At 41.6% G+C, this 19,967-nt stretch overlaps 1 protein-coding gene across 11 annotated transcripts in view; it reads right to left on the bottom strand.

Moving 5' to 3' along the window:
- The window catches only part of LOC146437683 (uncharacterized), a 56,694-nt gene that overhangs the window by 31,237 nt on the left and 5,490 nt on the right, over positions 1-19,967 (bottom strand). For 3 of the 11 annotated variants that reach the window (XR_014851476.1, XR_014851478.1, XR_014851475.1), the window contains exons 4-8: positions 13,944-14,094; positions 8,092-8,214; positions 5,822-5,984; positions 3,887-3,992; positions 139-179 (exon numbers count right to left, since the gene is read on the bottom strand). The gene's annotated coding sequence lies outside the window, so the exon portion shown is untranslated. Of the gene's footprint in view, positions 1-138; positions 2,468-3,886; positions 3,993-4,232; positions 4,454-5,821; positions 5,985-8,019; positions 8,215-13,943; positions 14,095-19,967 lie in introns of all 11 variants that reach the window. The other 8 variants (XR_014851484.1, XR_014851483.1, XM_085057625.1 and 5 more) reach the window with 7 other exon arrangements.

Raw genomic sequence — 19,967 nt, 5'->3', positions numbered from 1 at the left:
ACAGATGGCAACATCTACAGCAGGTGCTTGGCATTTTCAATGTCCAAACAAGCCACAGTGGCTGTGCTCTTCAGCATCCAGCACAGCCAGAGCCATGCATGGGCAGTGGGGACATTGGGCCAGGCAGACAAATCTCACCTTTGCACCCAGTGCTGCAGCTTGGGCTCATGGGATCCTTGCTGCAACAAAACCAGAGCTGAATTAGAAAGAAGAAATTGCCAGGTTTTAGTGGACTTCTACCACACTTTTGTTTTACTCAGCATCAGTTCTAAAAATGCTAATATTGCACTGGTTAAGTAGAACTCGAAAAATGTAACACAGGCTTGGAAGTCCTCAGAATCCCAGATCCAGGCTGATCTTCTTCATGGCCTGATAACAATGTGCCAACTGAGTGACCCCAGTGCCTTACCCAAACTGGCAGAGTGACCCACGGGCTGCTCCAAGCAGGGCCCAGTTTCTGTAATGAGGTAAATTAAAGGCACACATTTCTTGCCATGAGCTGCCCTCGTGCCTCGCTGCTCCTGGCAGATGTTCCTGCCTGATCCTGCTGTTTGGCACATGCTGCCTTTATCCAGTGAGCAATAATAGAAACAGGCAGCCACTGCTCAGCTGTCTGCAGCTCGAATGTTCCCCAGTTAGCAGCTACCCCAAACATCCTGTGGCAACAGGTACATCCAGAGGAGCAAGGCAACTTTGGAAATGCAGGCAGGTATGTCTTTTGTGCAAGAGAGAAAACGAGTAGGAACTAAAACTTAAAATCCCCTAAGTTTTCCGTTTGTCTGTACTTTTGATTCCAATAATAGAAAAAATGGAAGATACTATTCCTTTTTAATCCATGTCACATGTCAGTTAGTTCAGACAGGTTTGCTCCTACATGAAGCCTGAAATCACTCCCCAGCCCACTTCCAAGGACTGGATGCCCAGGCTCCAGGACAGCAGGATTACACAAGGCACCCCAGAACTAACTGGTTTTGGAAATAAAACTCATTTGGAATGCTGAGCTAAGGAAAAGGAGGACATGAGCATGGACTTGCAGATGTTCTCAGTGCACATATGCAGATGTGCCAGTGGCATGTGACTTGTTCTAACAAACATGCACCTTCCAACAGAAAACCTGAATTCTCACCAGACAAAACTTACCTACATCTTAAAAGCTGTTTAGCGATATACACACACAGAGAAGAGTTCTAATTAAAAGAAAGATGTCATGGAGAATATAACTACTACTTCACTAAAACTGTAAGAAATGCAAAAATAGATGCCAGTTTATGTACTTGTTGACTTAAAATCTGTCCTCAGTTAGACCCAGAAGGAGCACAGCTGCTGCAAGGGTCCAATGAGGGCAAATTTTAGATCACATAAATTTTAGATTTTTTCCTCTTAGCAACTTAATACTCATGAAATTATATAACAAATCTGTAAACCAATTACCAAATGTCAGAAGGTGCCCTGATTAAAATACACACATCCCCTGGAACGTGCCATATTCACAAATTAGCCATGTGTTATTTATAGCTCCTCAAGGCACAATAATGAAGAAAGTGGTAATGAAATCTGAAAGCCTGAATATCTCCCTTATGTTGGAAAGCAAATCCCATGAGACCCATCTGTAGCCTAAACTGTGGGAAAGAAAATATCCTTTCTAAAGCAAACAAAAAACCTACAAACAACCTCCCCCACCTCTGTAGTTTCCTATTTGTTGTTCATTTTTAAAATTAGGCTGCAAATTAAAACCCTACTGTACTACTTCCATTCATTTAATCATAATGATACTTTGAAATTCCTTTTTTTTATTCTCCAACACCACAAAGTGCATCCCAAATGCTTAAAAGAGACAGAGTCCTCTTTATTCCTCCTGTTTGGGTCCATGAGGCTGAACTCATGTGCACAACTATTCCTGCTGGAAGTTCCATGGTGAGATGGTTGAGTTTTAACTCAAAACTCTGATTGCTTCACATTCAAAACCTGCATATTTACACCTACACATGTTTCTTTCCTCACTGGTTCTGTTTTCCATGTCATCCACACGTCAGTGTCTGCAAGGCCTTTGCTAAGCTGTCTCTGCCTCTCTCCCTTCCCAACACTGACTTCATTATCTCTGTCCATTAGTCATCAAAACTGTTATTGTTCTTCCCATAGAAGGTTTTCCTCTTTAAAAATTATGTGTTAATTTTTCTGCCTTCTTTACTTTGGGTCATCTATACATCACATCACATGCAGAAAAGCCTCTTTGAACAAAGCTTTTACCACTTTTCAGTGGTAATTACTGCACTGAAATATTTTACATTCAGCCAATTTGGTGCAGCCAACCTGCAGCAGTGTAAGACACAATTAATTCATCATGTAACATGAGTTCCAACAGGCACAAAACAAGGATAAATGAAGGAGACTACCTCTGGCTTTGGCACGTGGACCAGTTCTGAGCAATGAGTGGGGTTTTTTCATGACAGATGCAAACACCACAGAACTGCCAAAAACATTTGAAGGTCCATTAGAATATTTGAATGGCTCTAACTCTATATTGATAAAATAATCAGTATCACTGCCTTCCACCCCCAGCTCAGTAACATCCCAGCCTTTCCACAAGAGCCTCCATCCATCAATCCATCCATCTATTTTCCAACAACAAACTAGTGGCTTTTCCCCTCTTTCTTTTAACCTGCCTCTCTGCCCCCCTGCATTCATTGCCCATTTTGTCACATTGTTAGAGAACCTATTTTGGGCAGTTCAAAATGCCCTCCCTCTTGGAGGCATCTGAAGGGGGAAAAAATCAGACTGGAACAGGAGCTCCATCTTCCTATTACTTTTGCAGAGCTGACTCTCAGCCAGAGGGTTAGCAGATGGGCATGTGTTGTCAGAACATGTTCTGAATTTAAACAAAATTACACTGGCTCTTGCTGGGCTGCTGCAGTAGCACAGTGACCTCTGGAGCTGTCTCTACCTCTGCCCTGTGCTCAAAGGGGAACTGTGGTAAGGTTTCATTTGCTTGATTTAAAACTTTGGTGTATCTAAAAGATGTGGATCATAAAAACAAGTCTGAAAACAAATACATTAATTTTTTTCTCATCTTCCCTAAGCTCCTTTTCTGCAATTCTGTTTTTTATTATTCTGACTTCTGAAGAGCTCTGACACACGTTTTTAAAATATTCTAACGAACATAACCCTCTGACCTCGGCTTCTGAAGACAAATGTGTAGCTGTAAATGGTAAAAAACCAAAAGACACCCCCAAAATCATCTTGTCTCAGCTGGTTTCAGCCTCAGATACAAAGCAGGAGACTTCCATGGTCAGAAGTGTTCAGAATACATTCCTATGGAGAAGCACCAGCTGAACACAAAACCTTTGGGCTTTGCTATGGATATTTTAGGCTAAAGGCAGAGTTCGTCCACCACTCCATTTTGCACTGGGTAGGTCTGGGAGGGCTTTGGGCTGTGCTGTTCACCCCTTAGGAATGGCAAGTGGCTCAGCAAATAACCTGCCAGGGCCACTTCCAGAGGGACCCCAGGCTCCCTAAAGGGACAGCGTTTCCAGGAAGTCCCTTTGTGCTTTCCTACACACAGCCCATATCCTGATGGCTCACTCTGTGCCACAGGCAGCCAGGCACCATTCAACACTGGGAGGCTGGCAGAGACAGGAAGCCTCTCTTCCTATTGAGAGGTCAGAGTTCAAGTACCTTAACTCCCAATTCCCATTGTAAACCCAGGCTTTTCCCATTTTGTTCATCCAGAATGTAACTGTCTTTTTTCTTCACACTGAATAGAGATACTGGGTGCTAAAGATTGCCTTTTGTTAGCAGAAGCAGACTCTATAGGCTATTGTGCTGTTAATTTTTTCAGTTATCTTTACTTCCTTAATATCATTTAGCTATTTCTTTTCTTTATGGGTACCTTATTCTGCTTGATTCTGTTTCACTTTGAACCTCCATTGATGCTGAGGATTTCACACATTTTTTATCATACTGTGCAAAATGCTGATGGAATCTTTGTGCAGACTCTGTGGTGACAGAATAAGGTTATTATTATCATCCCCTTTGCATTGTATCTCCAGAAATCTATGCACATGCTTTGTAGCCACCCATTTTGCACTGGAACCTGAAGAAATCATTTTGTTTTACTCACTACAAAAGCACTTTCTAAAAGAGGTGTCTTTCTAATTGTCCATTTTCAAAGGTGGTGCATGCATAATGCAGTGCTTTTGGGAGGCTTTGGAGTGATTTGCTGCAATTATCTGTACCTTACCACTGGGGCTGCTGCCTGACTCAGAGGTGAAACCATCCAGGCTGAAAGCGAAAAGCCTCTGTTAGATTTGAATGCAGAGTGAAAAGAACTTCATTCACCCAGGGCAGTGACGAAAGAGCTGCATCCACAGTCGGTTCCAGTCATCCAATTACTCTGTTCCTGCCATTTTCAAGGATGTTAAACCCACACGGAGCTTTTGTGACCCCAATCCTCTCTCTGTAAAGGCAGAGAAGCAAGAGTGAGCTCCCTTTTCTCCCCTCTAAACAGTTTCCACACTTCCCTTAATTCAATCTGCTTTCTCTCTGCTACCCCAGCTTCTCAACAGCCTATGCCAAGGATCAGCAACTGCCCCAATTCAATGGCCATTGACTACAGTTACTCAGAAGTATTTTTATGCAAGCAGCAGGTTGACTCAGGGTACTCCAGCCAGCCATGCAGCCTTTCCCCACTGGCACACAAACCTGCAGCTGGACATTTAGACATAGCTGTGATCCATCTTCTGCCCATATGCTCACCTTGGAGAAGCTGGAGAGACTTGTGTCTTGGAAACAGGGTTAAATGGAAATGATTACATAAACCAGCAAAAAACCAAAATGCTGTCTCGTGAGTCTATTGGCTTGTTATGTTCCATATTCCTAAAAACTCACTTTGCAGTCAGGGCACATGGGGTTTGAATCATTTTTTTCTGCCTTTACACTTTCCCTGCCACCAAAATTAACATGGGGAGGGTTTTCAATAAACAAATCTGCTCTTCTCTCTCAAGGTTTGTGTACACTCTGAATGCATTGGTGACATCAGATTTTCCATTGGGGAAATGAACAAAACCAACAACACTGGCAACCCACATTGCTGAAAATCCAAGAAGACAAGCTAACTGTGTCTCTAAAACATGGTATGGCTGAAAAGAAAAATCAAATAAAAATCCCTATTGTGTTCTTAAGGCATCCAGTACAAACTGGGAAGTGATAGAAAGAAGACTTTCCTACTGAGACTGTCTCCAGTTGCTATCCTTCTGAGCATGGCTTTAGCAATTTTGCACTGAGCATGCTCTCAGGCCAAAATTTGAAAGGTGACTGACAAACACAGGAGGCCAAAATGAAGCAAAAGAATCACCAAGAGAGCCTATGGAAGAAGCCTTCTGTAAAACAAAAGGGACCCCACGGCTGGATTAGATTATTTTCTCCTTTTTTCCTATTTAATTGTCTTACAGTTAGACAATAATTGCTATTCCCCTTCTTTTGAATCTCTGCAATATTCAAACGCTGTGTTTGGATGCAGGCAGGCTGAGAAGGGTAACTGCATTAGACCTGCTGAAGCTGGGAGGCACATCTTTGGTGAGTAAAAACCACACCTCTATAAATGACACACAAATGGTCCATTCCAAAATCTCATGACAGGTGAAACAGGTCACAGGATCACTCCCACCAGCAGCCCTGCCCCTTCTGTGCAGGAAATGAGAGCTCGGAGAGCAAAGCTGTGACACAAGTGACATTGTTTCCATTTTACCATAAAGGCCTCAGTGATGCAGTCTCATGTGTTTGTCATATTCTGCACAAGCCTTTGAAAAAACCTCGAGTGCATTACCTTCACTTTTCCAGGTGCTTTTAGATGACTGGAAAAGAGCAACACTTCCTTCCACCTGCAGCCTGCAAGAACAAGAAGATCGCTTCAGAAGAAAAATGGGATCTATCCAGCCACATCCCAGCCTCTTTATTCTGTGTATCCTTCCTTTCAGGCAGTGAAACACCTGGAAGAGACACAAATAGAAATTACCTCTTCTGCACTAAAAGCTCACCTTCCTCATCCAAACCATACTGCCACTTGTTCAAGTATTGTACACCCTCACAGTTTAACTACAGTTACTATTTCCATTAAAGATTATCAGTATTTCTAATGAAGATGGGCTGGAGACAAACCAGGATCTAAGTATTAATCATATTTAGACCTGCATGCCCAAATGGGTAGGAAAAATGTTCACTCAAGAGGAATTTTTCCTTAACTCCAGCACATCCTGGATATCCCACTGAATGTTTTCATTTTCAGGATATCAGCTGCAATCACCAGAAATAACATTAATGCCTTTCCGTGCAGTGCAGAAATAATTAGAGGCAGAGCAACTGTCCAATTTACATGCTTATTCTAAGAAAAGGCTGAGAAAAATCATGCAAAGCTTGATAACCTGAGGGGAGAAAATGCAAACAAGCACAGGGGTGAGGTCTAAATCAAATATGAAGCAATCTATATTTTCCATTAAAGCCATTGTGGAACTGGGCATTTTGCAAAGGTCTTGATTGAAAACCATGAGAATGTTAATGGGCTTGACTCAAATGATCCTCAGCACTTCAATAAGAAACAAGGAGAAAGCAGGACCACAAAAGCAAAACTTGGAAAGAAACATTAGTGCAAAACCATACAACATTGAAGAAATAATTCAAATTGCTCTAAAAAAGAGTATAAATTGCTTTGTTCTCAGAACTAGATGGAGATTCAACAGTGTAGAATCTCATTAGAATTTCAGCACTGTATTTTTTTTAATAAAGAGCATATCAGTAAGATTTACCAATATTGTCTCAGTATACTGAAAGCTTTATTATTTATTCTTTGACATATGGTACTTTTCTAATTCTTTACTTCTAATGAAAAGCAGTAGTGATGTGTACTAAAGACTTCATTTTTTTCACGTGGCTGAATTGAAGGCTAATTAGCACATTCATATCAGTCAAAAAATCCAGTATCTTTTGGACTCATATTTTTGGGTTCTTTTGTGGTCAGTTTAATTAAATTTGTTGATAAAATAAAGGAAGAAATTTAAAAAAATTATTAGTTTAGGCTAGGTTTTTCAAAGGCTACTAGTAGTAAGAGGCCATTAAACTAAGGAGGGAATCAGCCCAGTTTTCTAGGGCTTGTTTTGATGTTACCCTTGAAATTTTAGCATAATCAGGAATGAACAAGAAGCGGTCATGATCCAAAGGAGCTTCCTGGGATTCAGGGACAAAAAATATTGTTGAGGTGCTGAGAAATGGGAGTTCAGAGTTGAAAAGGCTGCTGACAGCCTCTTATGGTGCTGTGTTCCAGAAGCTGTGATTTCAAGAGGAAGCAAAGTGGGTCACAAATGGCACTGATAGCTGAAAATTAGGAGATGAAAAACACTTCAGAACATTTAAGTGTGGTAGGTCTGATTACAGCAATCAAAATGCTATCCCATTTTGCTACAGTTTATCTTGAACAGCAAGGTTAAGGAAAAAAAAGCCAAAATAAAAGAGACATGCAAGCCTAAATTGTGCAGTGTGCATAAATGTTACAAGCAGTCCTGACAGGGACTACACAGGCAGTTGACCCAAAAGGTAACATGGTATTTATCTTGTTTTGTACTGTCAACCAAAACCATTCCTGCTGCTTCGAGAGGAGTTTCACCTTATGGTCTGAATCCTGTGTCAGTTTGGCATTGAGGACTGATCTTTTCCCACAAAGTATCTGCAAAACCAGTTCCATCCTTAACTATCACCCAGAGGTGCCTGTGCCTGTGACTCCCAGGCCTGGCAGGACTTGGTGATGTTCTGTGACAGTGAAACAGCAGAAGAACCTTTGTCCCTTGGTCTCATGGCCATGAGCAGTGTGTGTTGCTCCAGAGTGCCTGGGCATGCACTCTGTAAAAAATCCTCCTTGCTGAAGATCTCCAAGGATCGCTGCGTAAACCTCTGCACCTTCCCCACAAAGTGCAAAACAAACCCATAAATACACAGTGACACCAACAATAAAAGCTCCAGTCCAGCCAGCCCCACCTGGATCTCCTCAAATGGAAAGCAGAGGACAGGAGGATGAACAACAGATGACAAAGGTTAGGTCATTCCCACCTCAAGCCAAGATAACTCGGTGCTGCTGCCAGCCATGATTCCTGTCTTCCTTCTGTCAGCTCACTCAGCAAGCTCATCCCAGTTCATCTGGGAGCTGTGCTATGCTGATCAGCTATGGAGGGGCTCAACAATATATCAAGTGTGATATATTAAAGGCACTAGAAAACAAACAAACCAACAAAAACCCCACAAAGAAAATAAACAGATCTCAGTACTAACAGCAGTACCCAATGCAGATTAAAAATACAAATAAACAAAGTAACTTCTTGTGCTTTAAATCCTAATCTTCAGGGATGAGTTGACCATGAATGTCCACATGCCTTGTTTATTCTCCTGCAAGCTTAGAATTGAAATAAAGTCTTACAGCAAATAATTAAGACAAGATTTAATGATATGGAGTGTTCACTGCCAGTCTTTTAAAAATTGATCTACCTACCCTATTTCTAAGGAGGTTTGTCCAATACCCAGTTTCCACAGCTCTGTCTTCAGCAGAGGAAGCCACTGGTGTTCAACACCAGCTTTTTATTACACTCTTTAATTTCTTTAAGCAGTAAAATATAAAGCCTATTTTCAAAAGTGAAATAAATAATGTGATGAACTCCACAGAAAAGGAGGTACTCGGCAGTGCTTCTGACTGCCATTGTCTGGGAGAATCCACGTGAGACACTCACATTCAAATATCCACTAAGCACAGAGAGCATCAGCAGTTGCTTTAATCATCTTTCACACAACAACCATCACTGCTGTTCCCTGGGTTCTCCTCTGCTCTGTCTCCCCTCCTTTCCTCGTTGGAAGTGTTGCATCACACAGCTTGCCCGAGGTGCAGACCAAGCACAGCAAGCAGCCATGTTTTCCATTTTCTATTTCGCGAATTTCTGCAGGTTTAACAGTTTTAAAACACATTAAGCTGCTCTTTCTTGTGCTTTTTTTCTTCAGCTGTGAAAAAGTCTTTAAATCTCCTGAATGTGCACCATTTGACCTACTGAGCTCAATAATTTAGTGGCATAAACCCTTAAATATGAAGTCAAAAGATACTTCAGATGAGGTGTCAACAGTGTATAGGCAACAAGCCGACATAAATCCTGAGGAATTTAGCTTTTAAAAAACTTTAATTCCTTCTTTACTCCAGAAAGATCTCTTGAACCTTTTTCACAGCTTTGTATGGCTCTTTAAGCTTCAGCAGCAGGATGTGCAGCAGCTTATAGATATAGCAATTTAAGTTATGATTAAATGTATGTAAAAACACAGTGTAAGAACATTTCAAAAAATGCACTTTTCAGAAAACTAATACATGTCACTAAGGTAGATCACCTAGCATCATCATTAAATGAATTTTACTGAATCAGCTGTGGCAGAAGAAATCAAACCCAACCACTAATACAGAAAGCAATTATACTCATTATGAGCCCACAGGGGCATTTCAAACAGCACAGCTTTTCCCAACAGCTACACAACCCCTTGGAGTCCCATTTGGATCTCAGCTCTATCATTCTGCACTTCCATCTCTGTATATGCAGAACAATAATAAAAAAATTCAAATTCCTGGAAAAGAAAGGGGAGTTTCCTTTTACCCAGGCTATGGGTAGCATTATCTTAACCTGAGGTGAAAATACCGATGAATCAATGTTGTCTTAACTAACTTAATTCTACTCCTGGTATTACACTGATTCTTGAGGAAGGAAATCTTTTTTCACTGGCTGCAGCAGCAGCAGAACAGGAGCACCTACTGCTATCTCTAACGAAGTTGAGAGATACTTCCTGCAGTTTTTCAAGCAAGGACTTGAGGTCTCCCTTTAAGAGCAAGTATTACAGATTAGTAATCTTTCTTTCTGAGGCACACAGCATTTTACAAAGGAACTTAATGAAGCAGGCTCTAAGGTATTTCCTGCAATATATTTCAATAAAAGAAAATATAAGCCAGAAAAGTTGCTCATGTAAGCATTGAGGATTTAAGGAATTACTTAAACAATGAATGCATGAAGCTATTAACCTTCCTGGAGAATTAAAATGTGATGAATCAAACGCAGCAAGTAATTTCAAGTCTGCAGGATTGATTTTATACATGTGACTGAAATATAATCAAAGAAACACGAAATTGTGCTGTATCTAGAGAAAACTAGACCAGACTCTAGACCATGAGAACACCATTGCAACAGCTTTTATTTGGTACATCTGTTACCTCTTGGCAACAGTGCAGAGACAGGAAGGTTATATTGTGGTAGTTATCCTCAACTAAAGGCATAGTCTAGTGAAATTAGCCATTTTTTAGTTTTATTTCATTGCAATATTCTGCTGTGCTGGAAATATTAGCATGATCAGCATGACTAAGTAAAGTTTTGCTCAGGCACACTATTTTGTGTAAAAGCAGTAGCCACCAAAGAGCCCTGATATCAGACTAAGCTGGGTACAGGTTATCTCCATATGTCAGGTATTTAACAGGACATTTTGTAATAGAAAAGGCTTAGAAAATTTAAAACACTTTCTCTCTGAAACAGGTCGCAGGAATGAATATTCTCTGTTCAAAGCAGCTGGAACACTGATACTGTGAGATTAAATAAAACATAAAAGGGATAGAGGAATTACCATATGTTAAAAAACACACAAAACCAAAGCCAAAGAGAAAAATGAGAACAATGAGAGGCATTTTTTCCATTCACTGAAGTGTCCCACTACTTAAAGAAGCCCTTCCTGGTGCACTTGTGCATGACCCTGGTTTTGTGTGTCCCCATCAATTCATTTTCCATTGGCATCATTATCTTATTAGTACCAAGTTGTCACAGTCAATTAGGAACTGAAATCTTCAGGATCTCTTAAAGCAGTCTCTTGGCCATCAGATAATATCAAAACTTCATTACCATAACATTTATCAGTTTAGGTTTTGGGGTTTTTTAGAATTTTTTATGAATCTGTTCAGCTCCTGAGACATGTTCATTTTATTGCTAATGATATCCCACACTGCCTGTGTACTCCCTACACAATTAACAGCATTTTGCATCTGCATGCAGAAGGCCAAGGGCTCCAACACAAATGATAATTAAACACCATGATAAAGAGATGTGCAACTGCTCAGGGCTCTATATAAACAATAGTTCATTGGCAGCTTTGAGGAGATGAAACATAACAAGCTGAATTTTAACAGAAACAGATCTGTTTCGCCTCTTGATGGAAGATCTTTCTGAATGACCAATTTAAGTATTCTTCAACCACCTCTACTGAACACAAGACAGATTTATCTGAGCAAGTGAAAACCTGGATATCCCCTCTGACCCTAATGCCTGTGAAAACTGTAGGGATGGAGAGAAATTATTATTTGGAATCAGCCCTGAGTTGTGCCCTGTCTCTCAGAGCACTGACACAAGCAGGTTTAGACCAAACCCATAGCTGAGCATCCCCAAGCCATAATTCTGCTTGAGGAATGTGACAGCAGCACAAGCCAAACTACTGATGCATGTCACCACTCATGGACACACGAGAGAGATATGAGACCTTGGTGTGAGGTCTTGGAAGCTTTTCCCTGGTGAAAGGAACACATGAGGAAAATCCATGTTCTGTACTGAACAAGACTGGGTTGTGCTTAGGAGTCAAAAAGAATGAAAGACACCCCAGAATGGGAGTTTGGCATTTGGCCTCATTTTTCCTTTTTGCATGAAGAAGGAAAAATAAGGATGGAAAGTAAGTATAGAAAGGCAATCTTTCCTTAGCATATAATAGTGAGTATTAATGCCTGTTTTCTAAGCATATACCAGCATTTGTTTCTTAACTTTCACTGGGTACTGCTGTCCATAGTTAGCTGCACCTATAAACAAAATCCATGAGGAGGAAACAGTGCAAAAAGACAGATGAATTAACATGTTTGCTCCCTGAAATCACACACCTTCAGCTGGAAGGGAAGATTTTAGCACACCCACATGCTGCTACCAGCAAGCTTTTTTGCTGCCTGATCAACATTATCCCCAAACCTTGGAGGGCAGGAATGGGAGCAGAAGGCTACCTGGAAGTCACACGCTGCGATCACCTTGCATTCAGCAGCTTTTTTCACACTCTATAAATGAGGGCTCCTGGCTGGCTGGCACAAACCTTGCCCCAGCTCTCTTCTACTCTGAGCACTAAGTGCATTGTAGTTCCAGTATTCCTATTCCCTGGTAACAATATGTCATTCCTTATATACGTCAGGGGTTGGGGCCAACACAGACTTGAAGCTTTTGCCTGCAGTAACAGGTAATACACAAACCCAGCTCTTGGCCAAATTTTCCACATTGAACAAATTTGACAGGGGAATCACTGGTGCAGAATGAATGCAAATCACGATGCCAGTTTATTTTCCAGTCAGTTCTGCACATAACTAGAATCTAATCCAGTTATGGTAAACAGTGAAAAGCTTGATGTAAGGGTAAAACATATGTAAATTGCCATTGTGATTTCTTAAACTAAACTGGGATCCAGCAAACACATCTCGTTTCATTATTCTCTGCAGCAGAGAAGAAAATTCAGTTGCCAAGAGAAAATTAAAAATAATAATACCAGGAACACACATTTCACAAACGCATTCTGCGTCTTAAAAAATAAGGTCCCTGGATGCTACAGAAGCCACTAAATTATTGCATGGGCAAAGTGTCTCAGCACAAAGCAAATTATCTGCTCACATATAGAAAAATGGAACTGTGCCACTTCAAATCTGAGCACAGCACTGCTGGTGTGCTCTGCACCGCTAATGAAGCTTTAGAAGCAATCATTGATGACTCTGCAGAAGTCATGTCTGCTGCCAGAGCTGTCACTTCCCATAAAGGCCTAGTGGGGACACAACAGGAATGCGTGGAGCCCCGGGGAGGCCAGGAGCCGTTTGGTGGCACAGGCAGGAGAGGTGTGAACGCCGGGAGCTCTGCCCTGCCAGCCCCGACACCAGTGAGCCTCTGCCTCCTCTGCCAGGCTCCTCAAGCACACGTGTTGGGAGCTCCATGGCTGCCTGGCCACAGTGCCACTGAGGGCACTGGTGATGGGCAGAGTGCTGAGAGCTCAGTGCTCTTCCTTCCAGCCCTGCACATCGTGAGGAACGACAGCAGCGTCTGTGCATTCGAATGGAAACACAGCGCACGGACTGAATAAAGCCACAGGAAGCTTTGAACAAACCGTGGCTGCTTTTCTGCATTATTTACTTGAACCGCTTTCAAACCAAAATACTAGGCAGCTGGGTAAGACCAAAAGCAAAAGTTTGCTCTCAAAGAATTGCACAGAAACAGTACAAAATACTCTATGCTAACATAACTTAGGAGGCATTTGGTTCCAGACAAAAAGCCAAGGTTGTTTAACCGCAAGACATGAATTTAAAACCCTCTTCTCAAAGGTTGGTTGTTTTTGTTTTGGTTTTTAAATTTCACGGCACTTTATCGGCAACTCAGTATTTTGTTAGAGAAAATGAGATGATGCCTGGAAATATAAAAGACTCCAAAAGCATAGCGAGGACAATACAGTGTAGCTCCTGAGCCTCTTCTTGCAGAACAGAAACTTGTTTTTCTATTGTAACCCTGTTACATAGAAAACAAAAACAGATTTGTGAAAGCCTCACTAATATGTGCGCCTACTGAGCCACTGCCTTTGTCTGATGTATTTTTCTGCACTGCCCTCATTTCACACTTCCTCAGCTCTTTGCCCAAAACCTGCAGAAGCCAAAACACAGATTCTCAACAATTCCACCTGTGCCACTCAGGCTCCTCCTATTGTCATCTGATTTAGGATCCTACAATGTACACTGATATACAAAGCAAATTTTGAACCGCTGAGTTAACATTCAAGAAACGGAGAAATTACTCTGATCATAATAATGTAGATTATGTAGAACAAACAACAGCACTCACCTGTTGTAGCCATGTGTTCACCAGAAGCAGGATATATACACTTTCATGAGAAGTGGCCCCCAAGCACAGTATTTGTGACCATTGCCTTGGGGACTACAGGTATGCCTCCTTGTTTGTGTAGCAATCCTCATCTGCTTCCAACAGCCATCAGCTGAAAGGTCACAGGGCTTGAACCATTTCCCAGTTATGATATGTCTATCAGGCAGCAACAGCTGGGCAATCAACTTGTAGCCATAAATATTCCTGAGAGCGAGAAGTTCACGGCCAAAGCCATAACCACGTAACATCAATTGATGTCCAAACTGCAATCTGGCCACGCTGCTCCCTTCAACACCAACCAATATCCTACATTGCAAGGTACTTACCAGCAGCCTCCAGGTTAAATAACACCTGCTAAGGTCAGCTGGGATGGCTCCCAAAGGCTCCCAACAGCCAACCTGAGATTTGTGGCCTCCTCTGAGCCCCCAGCGCTCCCTGATTTCATCCCTGCTCCATCCAACACTCTCAATATCACTTTAGACTGGATATTGAAATCACTTAGCAGCAATAAAAAAGAGAAGTGCCGCAGAATTGAATCCCATTTTGCTCAGCACACATCTCTAAACTATTACCAGTGTGAAATGAAATCTAATGTCTCCCTCAGCAATCCTATCTTCTTTGTCCTTTTGTTTTTCTAGGAGTGTTATGATACACTAAATCCATTTGGACACACAATAGTACACGGGTCACACCGCAGATTTCAAGAAGAGTTTTCCAAATTTACGTAGTTGCTGCAGCAGGCTGCTTTTCAGCCATCGCACTCTCACATAAAAATCCATTAATAAAAGCACAAGGAGACAATGCAAACACCTCAGTTGTACTGCCTTGGGTTGGGGGAGTTCATTATCCCCCAGTAGCTGGTATGGGGCTGTGTTTTGGATTCTGTGCTGGAAGCTGTGCTGATCATTTGGGGATGTTTTCATTGTTGCTGGGCAGTGCTCAGACAGAGCCACAGCCTTTTCTGCTCCCCTGGGACCCACCCCTATTTTTATCCTTAGGTTAAGCCTCACAGTGGTAGAAAACAGAAAACGTGATTGAATCTCTGCAGTTTCACCTAATGCCCTTTTCAGGGACAGCAACTCTGTGATGGTACAAACCCAGTACATAGAATGTGGACCAGCTGACATCCAAATGACTTGATTTCCATGGGAAAACCAGGGGAACTGCTGTGGTTGCCCTGTGCTATCCAAGATGCATCCTCTGAGTACTGCCAAATGCTCCCTGATATCCAGCCTCCCTTTGCTGCTGCTCACAATGCCACCTCTTTCTCCCAGACCTCATCTCCTCTTCCACAGCACTGGAAGTTTTGCTGAAACAGTGCACACAAGGCAGGTGACTGATGTGCAGAGCCAAGCAACTGATGGATGTGCAGGGCAAGTGAGGATACAACGTGCCCCAAGGAGGAGTTTTGGGGGAGGATTTCTGCATTGTCAATTACTGAGAACAGATGTAGCTTATGGAGCTTGGGCAGAAAGCTCATCTGATTGCTCCTGGCCAAGTTTAGATGATGGCTAGTCAACAAAATGTGATGCCCAAGAGACTGTGAAACTAAACCCTCTGGAAACATGTCCAAAGAATAAACCAAGTGTAAGGCAGTACTGCACTAATAAATCAACGGAGCCCCTTCACAGTAACCGAGTCAGATATGCGTATAATGATGCTGTTTAAACCATCTGAGTGGCTTGTCAAAGCTGTTCTATCAAAATAATATACATCATTACTTGCATTAAACACAAAGTATAGTCAGCTGCTAGTTTTTCTCAAATCTAATAAATGCTGTTACTTCCTGCAGTCTCTCTAGGTAGCTGCCTGTTCCAGTGTCTTGTTGGATAGCATTTTTAACTCCTCACTATTATTTCTGGAGTTCCAAACATGTCATGAAGACAGGATCTGGCATGGGGAGCTTGTGATGCAGCTCAGCAGAGTTACAGACTGACTGGTTACAGAGTAACAATTTCTAAATAAAAATAAAACACTGTTGGAAGGGAAGCTTGCTAAATATCTGCACTGCTAATCTTGCTCAGTCAGTAAGAATGGTGTATGAAACACAAAAGTATAAAAAATTAGCAGAATAAAAGCTAAAGGTGAACGCTACTTACAATACATCTCTATTCTACAGACAGCAACAGGGAATATATTATTTATTACAAGGTAATTAACTATTTCATGGGAGGATCAGTACACAGGTTTTCACCATTTGACTTTCAAACAGAGCATATCAATTAAGCTGGACCAGAACAAAGCTTTTGCTTGCATTAAATAGCATCTTATGGTGTGGAGCAAGACAATTTTTGGCAAGAATAAGATTATCACAACTTGTCCTCTCATTCATGTTCAAAGTTCAGCAGAATTCTACTGGAAATTGTACTTTCACCATTTTGTTTTCCCCCAGTAACATAAAACTGCTGCTTAAATGAAAGCACTGAACCTGGTTACCCAAAAACATTCTGGATGGGGAAAATGGATGATCTCAAAACTGTGTATTGAGTTTCTCCCACTTCTACAATCAACTGGCATAAGGCATGGTTTAAGCAAAGAGAAGACTCACATTAACATAGGAAATGGAACAGATTGGCCACTTTGACACTGAACATCCAGAATCACAAGCAGTCAGGGAAAAGCTCTACCCACAAGGGGAATTCCCAGCTAAAGACCTGAGAAGGCAACAGCCCACACCACACTCCTACTCTACAGAGGCTCCTATCTCAGGCCCTCTCCCCTCTCTGCCTGTTTTTCAACCTGAACTTCACCTTTGATTCTCATATCCCAGGTGACAAGAGAGCTTTTCTCTTTCCTGAGATGGCTTTCCTCTTCCCCTTATTTGCTTTAAACAAACAACAATGTCAAGAAAATGAAAATCAGTACCAAGGAGAGAAAAAGAATTCTTGTTTTCTAGCCCCAACTAGACTGTAGGATGCGAAGTAAATGTCTGTTCTTAATGTTACCTGATTAGAGCTAAGTTACTAGTAATAACAACCACTGCAATTTGAAGTTAGTTCCCTGGAAGGAAATTCCACACACAAGTCATTCGTCTTTCTTTAGTTTTTCTCTCTCCATAGGCACTGGAAACAGAGCAAAACCAAAGCTCTCAGGGTTCTTTGGGTGAGGAACAGATGGGTGGAAGGACAGGCAGAAGGTGCCTTTCTGAAGTGCAGGTGTGAGGTTCAGAACCACAGGGGCTCTCTCCCTTCTCCTGGACCATATTTCCAGGAGACTGATGCTCCAGCTTCATGTATGGATTTCTGCACATGTATAATCTGGGAGAAAAACTTCTGGTCACCATTTAAATATCAGTAATATCCCTACTGCAAACAAAGGTGAAAATCTCTTTAAATGGAAAAATATTGTTTCTCTGGGCACAAAGAGTTAGCCCAGCACTAAAAGCTCTGGTTATTGATGATTCCCCCAGTCAAGGTTCTGTTTGTGTCTCCAAGCTGAGGTATAGGGTAGACAACCATTTTATAACATCTACAGGCTGCTGTGTATATTATGAAAGCATCCTAATGTCAAAATCAAATTTATTTCGTAAGACACTGCCCCTTAAAGTGCCTTTTACACATAAATGTGAAGCAAGACTATCAGCATGTCTGCTAGACCATAATAAAGGATGTTCATGACTTGTCTCTTAATTATGCTTTTTCACTCTCATCCTGTGGCACTACAATTCCCTTTTCAACCACAAACCATGCTCCTGACATACATATAATGCAGTAAAATTGATGCACATAAGAGCAATGGGTCACATCAATCTGTGCAACTGAATTAGAAGACAGTGCAACTGCAGTGAATCTGTAATTCAGTGAGTCTCTTCCAGGAGATTTTGAAAGATCCTGTTGCCACAGATAATTCTGACTGTTGGGTTTATAATTTACAGCAGGCACGTTTTCTATAAAACTTGCAAACATTAGAAAAAAGGTACTAGTTGGGCTTGGGATTTTCCTCTAAATAACTCCTTAACCTTATCATTAGAAAGTCTGTTCTCTCACCTTTCTTTACCAGATCATATTGATGTAGAGTTGTTGAAATGGGGACAAAAATCCAGATCTTGGTTGTATTGGCTGTGTTTTGTGCTTACATGACAGGCTTTTGCCTGCCTAGGTAAGAGAGAACTGTCGAGTGAATTGAGTAACATTAATAATTTTTCTTATTAAGAAGAATTAGTCTTCCGGACCAGAGAATATTCTACTAAAGCTGGATATGTTGGGGGAAAAATTAGAATTACAATGTTATCCATGCTGTTGGAATTTTCCTTGTCCCACACTTGTAATTGCAATGCAGTATTTTGTTTTGTACACAAATGTTGACAACTTTGTTTTTTTCTAATCTGAATAATTTCACATTGATCTGATGCAGTAATACCCACATGGGAATTGGCTTAAAGCAATGAAGGAAGCTTTTACCAAATGTTCTCCAAGAAAAGCTGATGTTTTGGATATAATTGGGAGACAGGCACAGCACTGAACCAGATATTCCAGGTTCCACGTGGTGCAGTCTACAGAGACAAGCCAGATGTTCAGCGCTGCTGCTGATACCCTCATGTCCATGGGGAATTCTGCCATTTATTTGGAAAACATTTTATTTTAAAAAAGTCAAAAACCCAGCACATCAGCAGCATATGGTTTGTTACAGCAAAGTGTTTGAGATTATCAGATTTCTCTTTTAAAAAGAAGGGCTTAAAAAGCATTCTCACAGTTCAGCTTTAAAAAGCACAGTCTTTGTTATCTAAAATGGACTGGGCTGCTGCAGCCCAAGCATTTCTGAACAAAAGCAGGTCATTATTAAAAAGAGGAGATTTGTAACAGCAGACATATTACAGAAGAGACTGGCAGCACCCATAGGAATAATGTGTGGGGTCTTGCACGATCAAGAGTAACTCCCACAGGATAAGATGAGGAATATGAGGTTGGACTTTTTATGCTCTTATGTTTTTGGTTCTGTGTGAAGACAATAGCTCTGGATTTTGAAAGTGTGGACTTATTTTCAGCAGGCTAAAGGTACCTTCAAGTCTTAAAAGGTCACTGGAACTGGCTGTTCTTGAGTATTCAGCCATCTTTTAAACAGACAAAAGTCAAATCACTGGCACTGCAAATGGGTCTACAACACCACCAGAATATAAAGATAAAAGCAGTGGCTCTGACAGTGGCTGGCCACCATCCAGCAGTGACACTACTTCCAGTGAGACCAGCCAAGCCAATGCTCTTTACAGACATCCTGCCTGCTGCGTTTTTATCCTTAGTCTAGAAGCTTACTGCTATCTGCTATAAACCACTAGCCCATCCTGCCTCCAAGAAACACCAGGTTGGGAGGGAAGCTCAGGGAATTGCCCCCATGGAAGAGAGGAGGAACAGCAAGGACGTTGCTGCTGGTTTCTTGTGGTGCTGTTATGACCACAAACTCACCTGCACTGGCTCCCTGTCAGCCCCTGACAAACCCAACAGCCGTGGTTGCTGTGGCTGGCACACGTCTCTCCACAGGAGCCAAATACCACACCACCCTTTGAAGCATGACATACTGGAAAATGGAGCAGGGATCTCAAATGGCCTTTAGCTGTTAACCTCAGGAAGCAGCTTTAAAAATATTATTACTGTAGCTGTTAATAGTTTCCAAAAGGATGACTCCTAGGATGGCAAGGGCTCGTTGACTTCACTCATGCACATCCTTCTCTGAGGTTAAATGGGAATGGTTTGTGAACACACAGTCGAGAGCAGAATTACCTAATGAAGTGCACTTGCCTGAGCACAGCCAGCCCAGACAGAGCTTTCTTGCAAACATAAAAAGGTGCTTTTAATGTGAAGACCTGCTTTTGTTCCCTGCTTGGAAGTGTTTAGGGGAAATTGTGCTTCGAGACTCTGGGACACGTGCATGGCTAAATGCACAGAGCTCTGTTAGCATTTACATCACTGTGGTCTCAAGGGGGAAAAGGTCTGAAAAACAAGCCTGTTTTTACAGAAGGACAGAAATGAAATTATCCAAGTAAAGTAGGTT

This window comes from Lichenostomus cassidix, chromosome 4 (assembly GCF_008360975.1).
Source record: "Lichenostomus cassidix isolate B80296 chromosome 4, HeHo_3.0, whole genome shotgun sequence".
NCBI lineage: Eukaryota > Metazoa > Chordata > Aves > Passeriformes > Meliphagidae > Lichenostomus > Lichenostomus cassidix.
This window is presented reverse-complemented; position numbering and strand designations above follow the sequence as displayed.